Here is an 11327-nt window from a genome sequence, read left to right on the forward strand (position 1 = left end):
GGCTTAATTATATTTTTAATTCTCTAAATTTATAGTAATTATTTTTTATTTCTTTAAATTTAAAATTCATGTCTTTAGTCCTTATAGTTAAAAAAAATTAGTCTTTATTTATATACTTTTGTTCTCTCAATTAAAACATGTATTTTTAGTTCTTAAAATATAAAAATTATTATTTTAGTCCCTTAAATTTAAAATGTATCATTTTAGTCCTTGTAATTTCAAAAATATTATTTTAGTCCCTCATGATCACTGATAACATAATTAACAATGATAAATTAAGATAATTTTGTAGTATTAATTAGTCTAATGTTATAATTCTATCGACAATGACACTAGTAATACTACAATTGATAGTGACACATTAAAATATTTTACAACATTAGTATTAAAATTAAGATAGTTTTGTAGCAATAGTTACTTTAGTGTAATGTTTTCATTGACAATGATATTAGAGCACCTCCAACGGGGGTGCTTATACTGTATCTTAAAAATAAGCAACGGTGCTTACAAGAAATTCTCAATGGAGTGATCCTATGTAGCAAGAAAAGCTCCAATTTTGTTAGCTACCTTGCTTGAAGAAGGAATGGTGCTTAGCACTCTGAAATATGAAATGGAGAGGTTTGATTGGTTGATCCGGATCCTTGCTCGAACGTGGACACAGATTTTGCAAACAACAACAGATGGGTCGTTTGTCTCGCTTCTCCTCCCTCTCGACCCTCTCCCTTTGCTCGCTCTCCTTCTCGGCCAGCTAGTGCCACCACCGGTGGATGTCGACCTTCGAGGGCCGCGCATGCATGTCCGAGCTGATCTCCTCAGCCGCGCGAACATCCAGGCTAATCCCCTCAGCCGCACGCGCGCACGTCCGTGGTGGCCGATCTCCTCACCGTGCACGCGCGCACCTCCAGGTCAGGTCGTTCTCGTCAACGAAGCGTGAACAATGGGGCCGGGCCGATCTCCTCACCATGCGTGCACGTCCCGGGCGGCCAATCTCCTCACCGCACGCACGTCCAAGCCGGGCTGATCTCCTCGGCCGTGCACGCACCTCCAGGTCGGGCCGTTCTTGTCAGTCGTGCATGCGCACCTCTGGGCTGGCCGGACTCATCAACCGCGCACTCCGAGCGGTCATTCATGGTGAGGGCGACGGTGAAGGGTGAGGGTGAGGGATGTTAAGAGAGAAGAGAAAGTGAGAGATGTTGAGAAAGTGAGAGACGTTGAGAAAGATAGACGTTAAGAGAATGAACAAAAGAAACATCTGGAAAAAAATAAAAAAATAAATAAAAAAAGACGTTGGTGGATAAGAAAATTTGAAAAAAAATATTTTTAATCTTTACATTTTGTTAAATATGATCAAAGTGTCTATTTTCATATTGATTAATTTGATCTTCAAACTTTAAAAAACATATATATCTCTAAGAATTGGTCACTTTTTTTTTTAATTATGAGAAACTAAGTTCACATTTTTATTTTCAAGTTAAACATCAAATTTATCAATATAAAGACTTTAATCATGTTTGAGTAAAATATAAAAACTAAATTCATATTTGGGGGAACATATTTGGAAACGTTTTGGACATCATAATAACGAAAATTAGTGCGTATTTAATTTCTTTTTAATATTTTAATTTCTTTTTTTGTTATTCATTTTATATATTATCCATAATAATTAATTATTTTAAAATTTTATCATAAAGTGTAGTATGAGTTGTCAAAAGTGTAGTATGAGTTGTAAAAAAGTAGGGGTGCTTATAAACAATTTTCATTTGAGAAAAAATTGTAAAAATATAGTATGAATTGCTTGAGTGACAAGGCACAGACTCATTTAAAGTGGTTGGAAGTTGCTTATAAGAAACTCCCATTGTAGATGATTAGTAAAATTATTATGTACAACAAATTAATTAATGACGTTTGAGGAAAAGGACTAAAATAATATTTTTATATATATTTTGGGAACTAAAAACACAATTTTAAATTTGAGGACCAAAAAAGATAAATTTTGAATTTGAGAGACCAAAATAATTTTTTATATATTTTTTAAGTGCTAAAAATACAAGTTTTAAATTTTAAAGACCAAAAAATTACATATTTGAAATTTGAAGGACTAAAAACATAATAAAACTAATAATATATTTGAATATAAGTTATATTTAAAATTTATATAAATTTAATTTTTAAAAATATAAAATTTATTTTAGACTTATAATAAACATTTTATATTGTGACACAATACTATCATAATAATGAGTTCGTGGTAATGGGCCAAGGGCCCAAAATCCAAACCCGGCCTAGCATTTTTTTAATAAAACAAATATTTTGTAAAATGATATTTTCTTAATACTTATATTTATATATATATATATATATATATATATATATATTAATATATAAAAGGGATATCACTTTCAATAACTACTTTTGGTTTCCATTTTTATATAAACCATTTTATCTTTTGTTTATTTTTCAATAACTACTTTTTTTGAATAACTTTTCATTCTTTTTCTTTTCTTATTTATTTGTTCTTTTAATACAATGCAAGCACGGAGTGCCTTTTTTATGCTAGTATATATATATATATATATTTTTTTTTTTTTGGTAAATAAAGGGGCTTAAAGCCCAATTACAAACAACTCAAGGATGAGTTGAAAGGTTTGTCTGCTTCTAAATAACTAAGAACGAAATCAGGAGGGGAATTAAAAAGAAGAAAGTCTTCATCCATGGGTCCTTTATATCTAGCTAAGCAATCAGCCGTCAAATTTGCTTCTCTGAAAATGTGAGAGATTGAAATGGACATCTCATGACCTAGGAGGGAGATAATCTGTTGTACCAAGTTGTAGCATGGGTGAGCTGTAGGACACCCCTCAAGTATTAGCTTTACTGCCGTAGAAGAATCTGTTTCCAACAAAGCTCTTCTGTTAATACCTTTATACTGAAGGAGTCGAAGGCCATGCCAAATGGCCCAGAGTTCAGATTGGATTATGGAACATCTACCCAATTGACATGAGTATGCTACCACGAAGTTGCCGTTCGCGTCTCGAATGACCCCTCCACAAGAGGCCGCCCCTGATCTAGAGATTGAGCCGTCACAATTAATTTTAACTAAGCCCTTGGGAGGGCAACTCCATTGCTGCGCAATTGTAAAATGCAAAGGAGACTCTAGGATGTCTAAAGAAGAACAAGTAGCAGCTAACGAAACTACACGAGCCTTGATTACCGCTACCACCTGATTAACAGAGGAGTTAGCATTCAGAAATAGGAATTGATTTCTTCTATGCCAGAGGTTATCAAGGGCTACCGCAAACAACTTATTCCAGTCTTCCCACATGGACCCAGATTTCAATAAATTACGTAATAACCAAGCAAGAAGATTTGCAGTGAAGAATTGGACGTCCTCACGTTGCCCAAGCAGCTACTTCCATACTGCTCCAGCAAACGGGCAATCCCGTAAAACATGTAGTGTGTTCTCAATGCCTGTGGTGCAAATGTCACAAGAGAAGCTATTATTCAATCCCAACTTCATTCTAACCTCATTCGTTAGCAGACTATTATGGGCTATTTTCCATAGAAGAGTTCGAATTCGCTCAGGACCTTTCCAATGCCAAATTACTTTGAAAATAGGATGAGAAGTAGGGGCTTGCATCGAACCAATTATCTCATATGCTGATTTAATCGTGAAGAGACCGTCATTAGTAAGGTTCCAACAAGCACGATCGTTACCGTCAGCTATACAAAGAGGATCCAATCTTCTAATAAGGTTGACGATCTCATCGGGAAGATAACTCTGGATACGGCCCAAATCCCATTCACCTTGTATATTCACATAATCTCTAACTGCTTTTGATAATTCCTCAGCTGGAACAAAAGACAAAGCTGCCCGAATTAATGCTTCCAACCCCGGTACCCATCTATCAAACCAGAATTTTACAGATGCACCATCACCTACAATCCATCGAATATGCATCTTCACAAGGTTCCATGCCTCGCATATTCCGCGCCACAAATTGGATATCTTTTGCTTTTTTTCAATTCTTGGTAGAATACCATCTAAACATCCGTATTTGGATGACAGAACTTGTACCCATAATTTGTCATTCTCTGTGATCATACTCCAGCAGTTTTTCATCATGAAGGCCATATTCATATCTCGCATATTACGAATACCCAGGGCACCCTGATTTTTGGGTTGGCAAATTACCGACCAGCTTACCGTATGCACCTTCTTGTTATGACTGGTATCGCCCCACAGGAATTGTCTGTTCTTCTTATCAATGTCATCACATATATTACGAGGAAGCCATACTGTTTGCATGGTATAGGAAGGGAGAGCAGTGAGAACAGATTTAGTTAATGTTAACCTTCCCGCAAAGGATAAACTCTTAGCTTTCCAATTATTAAGTCTTTGCGTTACCTTCTCAATGATGCCACTATACGTTGCTCGATTCACTCTTGAATGGTGTAAGGGAATACCCAAATATTTCCCAAGGTTTTCTGCTCGTTGGAAGCCGAATGACGAGCTGATTTCATTTCTAACATTCCAATTCACATTTTTGGAGAAAAATATCCTTGTTTTCTCTTGGCTAATCTTTTGACCTGAGCTGGTACAAAATAGATTCAAACAGGCTTGGATAATTTCAACTTGATCTACCCTAGCCTCCGCAAACAAAATTAAGTCATCCGCAAAAGCCAAGTGAGATAGTTCAGGCCCACTTCGAGATAAACGAATGGGTTTCCACAGCTTTTGAGTAACAGAAATGTTGATTAGATGAAATAATCTCTCCATACATAGTACAAACAAGTACGGAGAAATCGGATCACCCTGTCTTATTCCACGTGACGGAGAAAAAGACTCCAACATCTCTCCATTCCAGAGCATTCGAAATTTAGCTGTTGATATACAATTCCAAATGAGCTCGATAATTTTAAGTGGGAAACCAATATCCTCCAGTGTCTCCTTGATAAAATTCCAATTTAATCTATCATATGCCTTCTCCAAGTCTATTTTGATAGCCATCCAACCAACACTCCCAGATTTGGACCTCATGGAGTGGATTACCTCTTGTGCTATGATAATGTTATCCTTGCTATTTCTACCGAGAACAAAGCTACACTGATTTGGATGAACCAGTTTACCCATGATGCTGTTAATCCGACGGGCTAACAGTTTCGTGATAATTTTGTAAGAGACATTACATAAACCAATAGGACGCATGTGTTTAAGCTGGGTGATATTCTCCATTTTAGGAACTAACGTAATAAATGTCTCGTTAATCTCAGCAACTTTCTCAGGTTGGGCCACGATATCACGAATCATGTTACAGACCTCTTGCCCTATATAATTCCATTGAGACTGGTAGAAAATGGCTTGAAGCCCATCTGGACCAGGAGCTTTAAAACCATTCATACTTTTAATCGTTGCAAAGATTTCTTCGTTATTCATATCCTTCCCAATCTCCTCAAATTCAGAGTTTGAGAGAGAAGGAAACATATTGGATAGGCAGAAAGGGATGTACCCTCCAGGATCATGAAACAGTTCTTTATAAAACCCAGTAACAAAGGACTCCAATTCTGGTTGCTCAGTTATCCATTCACCTTCATCATTAATAATTTTTGTAATTCTATTTTTCCTCCGGCGCACAATTGTCGACCCATGAAAAAATCGAGTATTGCGGTCCCCCATTGTCAGCCACTTGCAGCGAGATTTTTGAAACCATATGACCTCTTCACGATGCAATACCATCTCCAACTCCTGCCATAACTTCGTTTGTAAATTTTCTAAGAATTTGTTTGGACCAGAGTACAGTGTGCGAGAAATACCATGCAAGCGACGAAGTAATTTTCTCTTTTGGAAAAAGACATTACCAAACATTGACCTGTTCCAATCCAAACAAGCTTTCTGAATGTGTTGAACTCTATCATTCCAACTCCCATTTATTCTCCATGACTGTTTAACCACTTCTTTAAAATTAACGTGGGTTAACCATGCAGCCTCAAAACAAAAAGGCCTCTTGGTGCTATTTAAAGTTCTTTGATTCTTTAGTTTCAAAAGGACCGGAACATGGTCCGACTTCAAAGGGTTGAGGTGAGTGACTTCTGCTTCAGGAAAATCCATTCTCCACTCATAGGAAGGTAGTACTCTATCTAATCTTTCAAACAGAGAACCTCTCCGCCAAGTATACGGAGAGCCTTGGAACCCAATATCAATTAAATTATTCTGCTGAACAAAATCACAAAAGGCTTTATCTCCTCTGTGACTCCTGGATCCAGAGCTATTACTTCTTTCAAAATTTTTAAGGACTGCGTTGAAATCTCCCATAAGTGCCCATGGTCGATCAATCCCTGAAGCTAAACTGCACAGCTCCCTCCACAGGTCAATACGGAATTGTGGATGAGGGCTAGCATATACGAAGGTACAGAACCAGTGGGAATCACCACGTCTAACCTTGATATGTATAAATTGAGACGATTGAGTCACAATAGCTAGATCCCATTTCTTGGAGTCCCATAAACACCAGATACCACCTGCTTGCCCATGAGCATCCACAATATGAACACCATCCAGCTTTATATGACTAGCAACTTGTTTGGCCCTCCTGCCATTGATGTGAGTTTCGAATAAACAAAGCACACCCACGTCATACTCCTTTATGACATCATTCATCAATGAAGAAAACCCTTTTGAGCCTGCTCCCCTACAATTCCATGACATCCAATTCATTGAGAATTATTGTTGGGGTTGGGCACTGAATCCTGAGCAGTATCTAATTGCAAATCTGCAACCATTCCTTTAGAGGAAGCCTCAACGTTGTTATCTTGAATTCTCCCATCATTAAAATGATTTCGTAATGCTTTCGCAAAGGCTAGTGTAGCTTTGTCTGGACTAGCAACATGCGTAAATGCACTACTCAAGTCCAAACTAGAGTTCTTATTATAGGTGGTCGAAGATATTTCTCTTAGCCCTTGTAGAACTTTCTTTGTGTTCTCATGTTGGTCCATCCTTGGGGAAGAATAATGATGGTGTGTTGATGAAGAGGGCTTTACAGGGGTAATTTCCTGGTGAACAGGCATACTAGGCATATTGGAATGGTGATGTATCATCACGTGTTTCTTTTTATGCCCAGAGAGGTTCTGAGTGGAAGTGTTGCCACGTTGACGTTGAGGATTCTTTCCTCCTTCTTGATTGCGAATCTTATCCAGGAACGAAACTTTTTGCATGGGCCCACCATTATGCTTATCCTGCACATGCAGATTCTCTACTACGTGATTGTTTTGGGAAGGGGTCATATCTGTACCACCTTGTGAGATATCCGCTCTTGCTTTAGAAGCAAGATTTTTTCCTGATTTTCTTCCATGTTTCACCAGCATCCATGGTCCGTAAAGCTCTTCCGATTTTGGGCCAGAGTCGGTAGTTACCAGCGTACCTCCCGCAACTGGCTTCGAGCTGCTCGAGCCTGTTTCAGTACCCATAGTTGTGTTAGAGGGAAGATGTACGGATTCTTCCATTGTAGGGGCTTTGTGGAGGTCGTTATTCTCCCCATTATGCCCAGCGTCCATCTCCATGTCCACTGTTCCTGTTGTCTTCATTGTATTCTCAGCACATTGATTTTGTCGATGTCCATACTTCCCACATGAAAAGCATATTGAGTGAAGTTCCTCATATTCCAGTTTTAAAACATGACCCATGATGTCAATCTTTGACACCAGCTTCTTATTTAGATTAATCTCCACGCAAATTTGTGCAAACTTGCCTCGTGAGTGAATGGAGGTTAGCTTATCAATTTTGAGCATGGTTCCCAATTTGTTGCCTACCCTCCACAAGAAACGGTCATGATACAATTCGATAGGCAAACCGGGGATACGAATCCAAGCAGCAATCTTTCTCACTTTAGTTGCAGTGACAGTGAAGAAAGGCCTCCATCTCTGAATAACAATATAATGATCAGCAATTTTCCAAGGTCCCTCATAGAGCGCATGTCTATAATTCTCCTCCTCCTTAAACTGCACCAGAAAGTAATCGTTGGGCATATCAATGATTCGTACTGCACCATTCTTAGCCCAGTCACGATGAATCTTGTGTTCTAAAGCTTTGAAAGAGACATGCCTGGCCAAAACATTGATAACCAACGCATTCTTCCAAGGGGCACACCATTCCTCAAACTCCTCTTGGGAGATTTGGATCTTTGGACATGGGTCAAGATCCCCTTCCACGTCTTCAATAGAATCTTCTTCCTCCAAGAATTTATCTTCATAGTCCTCCATCTCTTTTAGAAGGTGGGTATAGTCAGCAAAGCATTTGTTTCCATCCGAAGAGAGTAGACTCTCAGCATATGATTTTTTGGGTCCAGCATCCTGCATCTCAACACCATGGTTGTCCTCCATTGTAGTATCGTTTGCATCTCCATCCTGTTTCGTCTTGACCTTTTTTGTGCTCCGTTGATTGTCTCTATCAATATCACCCTCCATTCGAGTGAGAGAAGCGCAAATAGTTTGGAAAATACCAAAAAAAAATAGTTTGTTTAATATAATAATATATACTAATATATAAAGGAGATACCACTTTCAATAACTACTTTTGGTTTCCATTTTTATATAAACCATTTTATCTTTTGTTTATTTTTCAATAACTATTTTTTCATGAGTAACTTCTCATTCTTTTTCTTTATTTATTTATTTTTCTTTTAATACAATGTTAGCACGAAATACCTTTTTCTTGCTAGTATATATAAACAGCTAACAATGTGCATTAACTTTTAGAAAATACCAACAACAAAAAATAGTTTGTTGAATATAATAATATAAATAAATCAGAATAAAAAAATACATTGTTCTAATGTAATTTAAGTTCTGGTCACAATAATTATGAATTTCATGGCTTTCTTAATCTAATACTTATATGCTTTAACGAAAATAATATTTATTTAATTTAACTTTCATTTGTTTTATTGATTTTATATTTTCTTTATATTAACTAGTGGGTTAAGACATTTCTGTATATGTTATTTAATAAAAATATTTAAAATTATCAATATTTATTAGATTAATATTAGTGTTATATTTAATTTTCAAATCTTAAGATCTTAGTTCGAATTTTATATTTGTAAGAGTAATTAATTTTTAATATTTTTTTATTTATTTAAACGAATTAGACTATCATCTTTATATATCTTATAGATAATTATAATTTATAATAAATTATATAAATTAATATTATGTTTAAATATATAATTATATTCAAAATTTGTATAAATAAATATTTTTAAACATGCAAATTATATTTTAAATTTATGATAAATATTTTATATTGTAATAATAAATTTATTTTTTAATTATTGATAATTTATTTAAAAAAATAATTATTTAATTCATAAATAATTATTATAAATAAAAATTAAATTAAATAAGAAATTAAAAGAAATCCTACAAACTCTCTTACCAAAGAAAAACTCCTAAAATCCTTAAATAAGAAACTAAGAGGAATTATATTGCAATATATTAAGGGTTTTCTTCACATATTATAATGTATTTGACATCTTTAAATAGAGTTAGAATAGAAACTATGAATTATATTGCAAATCTATCAATTTATTTAACTTTTGACAATCTTTTAATTTAGTTAATGTTGTAAAAATTGTTTACTTTGAGAAAACAAATTATTTTAATTTGCTTAAAATTTTTATTAGATATTCAATTGCTCAAATCGAACTAACTCAATTAACGTCGGGTTGATTTGGTTTGAGTTAGACAATGAAGATTTTGAAATCAGAACGAATTCAAATTAAATAAATTTAATTGATTGTTAGATCGAGTGCTTACTAATAAGCCAAAATTATAATTATTAGTTAGGACACAATTATTTTACTTAACCATAACAGTCCAAGTAACATGTGCCGAATGTGACTTGACCTACTTAAGTCTCCAACAGGACAATTGATGTCACCTATCAAATAATCCCCCCCTCAACAATTGTTCTTGCTAGGAATTGAGCATGCATGCCAAGCGTCACGTGTTGATTGTGACTTGATCCACTTAGGTTTTTATCATAGGACAATTATGTCACTTGTTAAACAATGTCTTTCCTTAGCAATTGTTCTTGTTGAGAATCAAGCACACAACCTTGGCTCAAATACTCATTATTGGATAAACGCTTACCACTAAGCCAAAATTTATAATTGTTAGTTAGAGTGCAACTCTTTTAACTTAATTGTAATAGTCCAAATATCACATATTAATTATAACTTGACTCACTTAAACTTTTGTTACACAATAATTGACGCCACCTAACAAACATTAATTCAACTTGAATTTTAACTCAAACCTAAAATACCCAAACTAGACACACAACATGCACCTTGTTGAATAAAGTGCCACAAACAGTAGCATGTTTTGTTGGATAACGTGAAATTAGAAAATGCACGGTGAAACGTTAAAAAAAAAGAGTAAAGAAGTAGTAACTTAGTGTGAGTTAAAGTTCATTGGTTTGTTGTTTGGAAAACCCACCAAATTACATTGGTTCATAGTAGGTCAATTGCACAACAATCGAATAATAATTTCGGAGGCACACAAAATTTTTAGTAATATATATTATGATTCTATAAAATGTGTCACTATATATGACAATTTTTTTTGTTATTCATAACTTAATTATATAGAGAGTTAGAGGGAGAAGGAGAGGGAGAAGAGAGGGACAAAAATAGGTTGTACAAATTAAAATGTTATGTATAACTAAGTCATAAAATTTCAAAATGGAAAAAGTAAAAAAAAATTGTATTAATTTTGAACATATTATACAACATACATTAGGATCAAGAAATTTTATAACTTAAGAGTCTTTAACACTCATTTACAAATATATCATATGGTGTCAATTTAGATTGAGTTAATTACAAAATATAACATGTGCTTGACCTTATTAACATATGTGAGTCATGAAAATGCACATAATCAAATATTGCCACAAAAAAAAAAAGGTTTTAATATGTGTGTTTGAAAAGAAAATTCTAAATTTCACAGCTGGGTATGGAGGATGAGGTTCCATTCACACTTTGAGAGCCACTATAACGAAATCCTTCACGGTGACGAAATTTTGCTAGTGTGCAATTCATGGTCTAGTTGCAATGACGAAATTGCTAAGCCATGAACCCAGTGAGTTATCGCAACGCTACCAATTGTTGTGAAACTTTACGGGAAGAGAAAGAGAGGGAAAGCTATGTTTCTCGATCGATGAAGAACAGAAGGGTTGTTATAAATTTACTATTTTGTAAAGATGTAAGAGTGATCCATCTTGAGCTGGAACCAATTATTTTATGAAAATGAGTTACATATTGCATATGAAAAAA

The sequence above is a fragment of the Cajanus cajan genome, chromosome 8, assembly GCF_000230855.2.
Source record: "Cajanus cajan strain Asha chromosome 8, NIPB_CcT2T_4, whole genome shotgun sequence".
Lineage (NCBI taxonomy): Eukaryota > Viridiplantae > Streptophyta > Magnoliopsida > Fabales > Fabaceae > Cajanus > Cajanus cajan.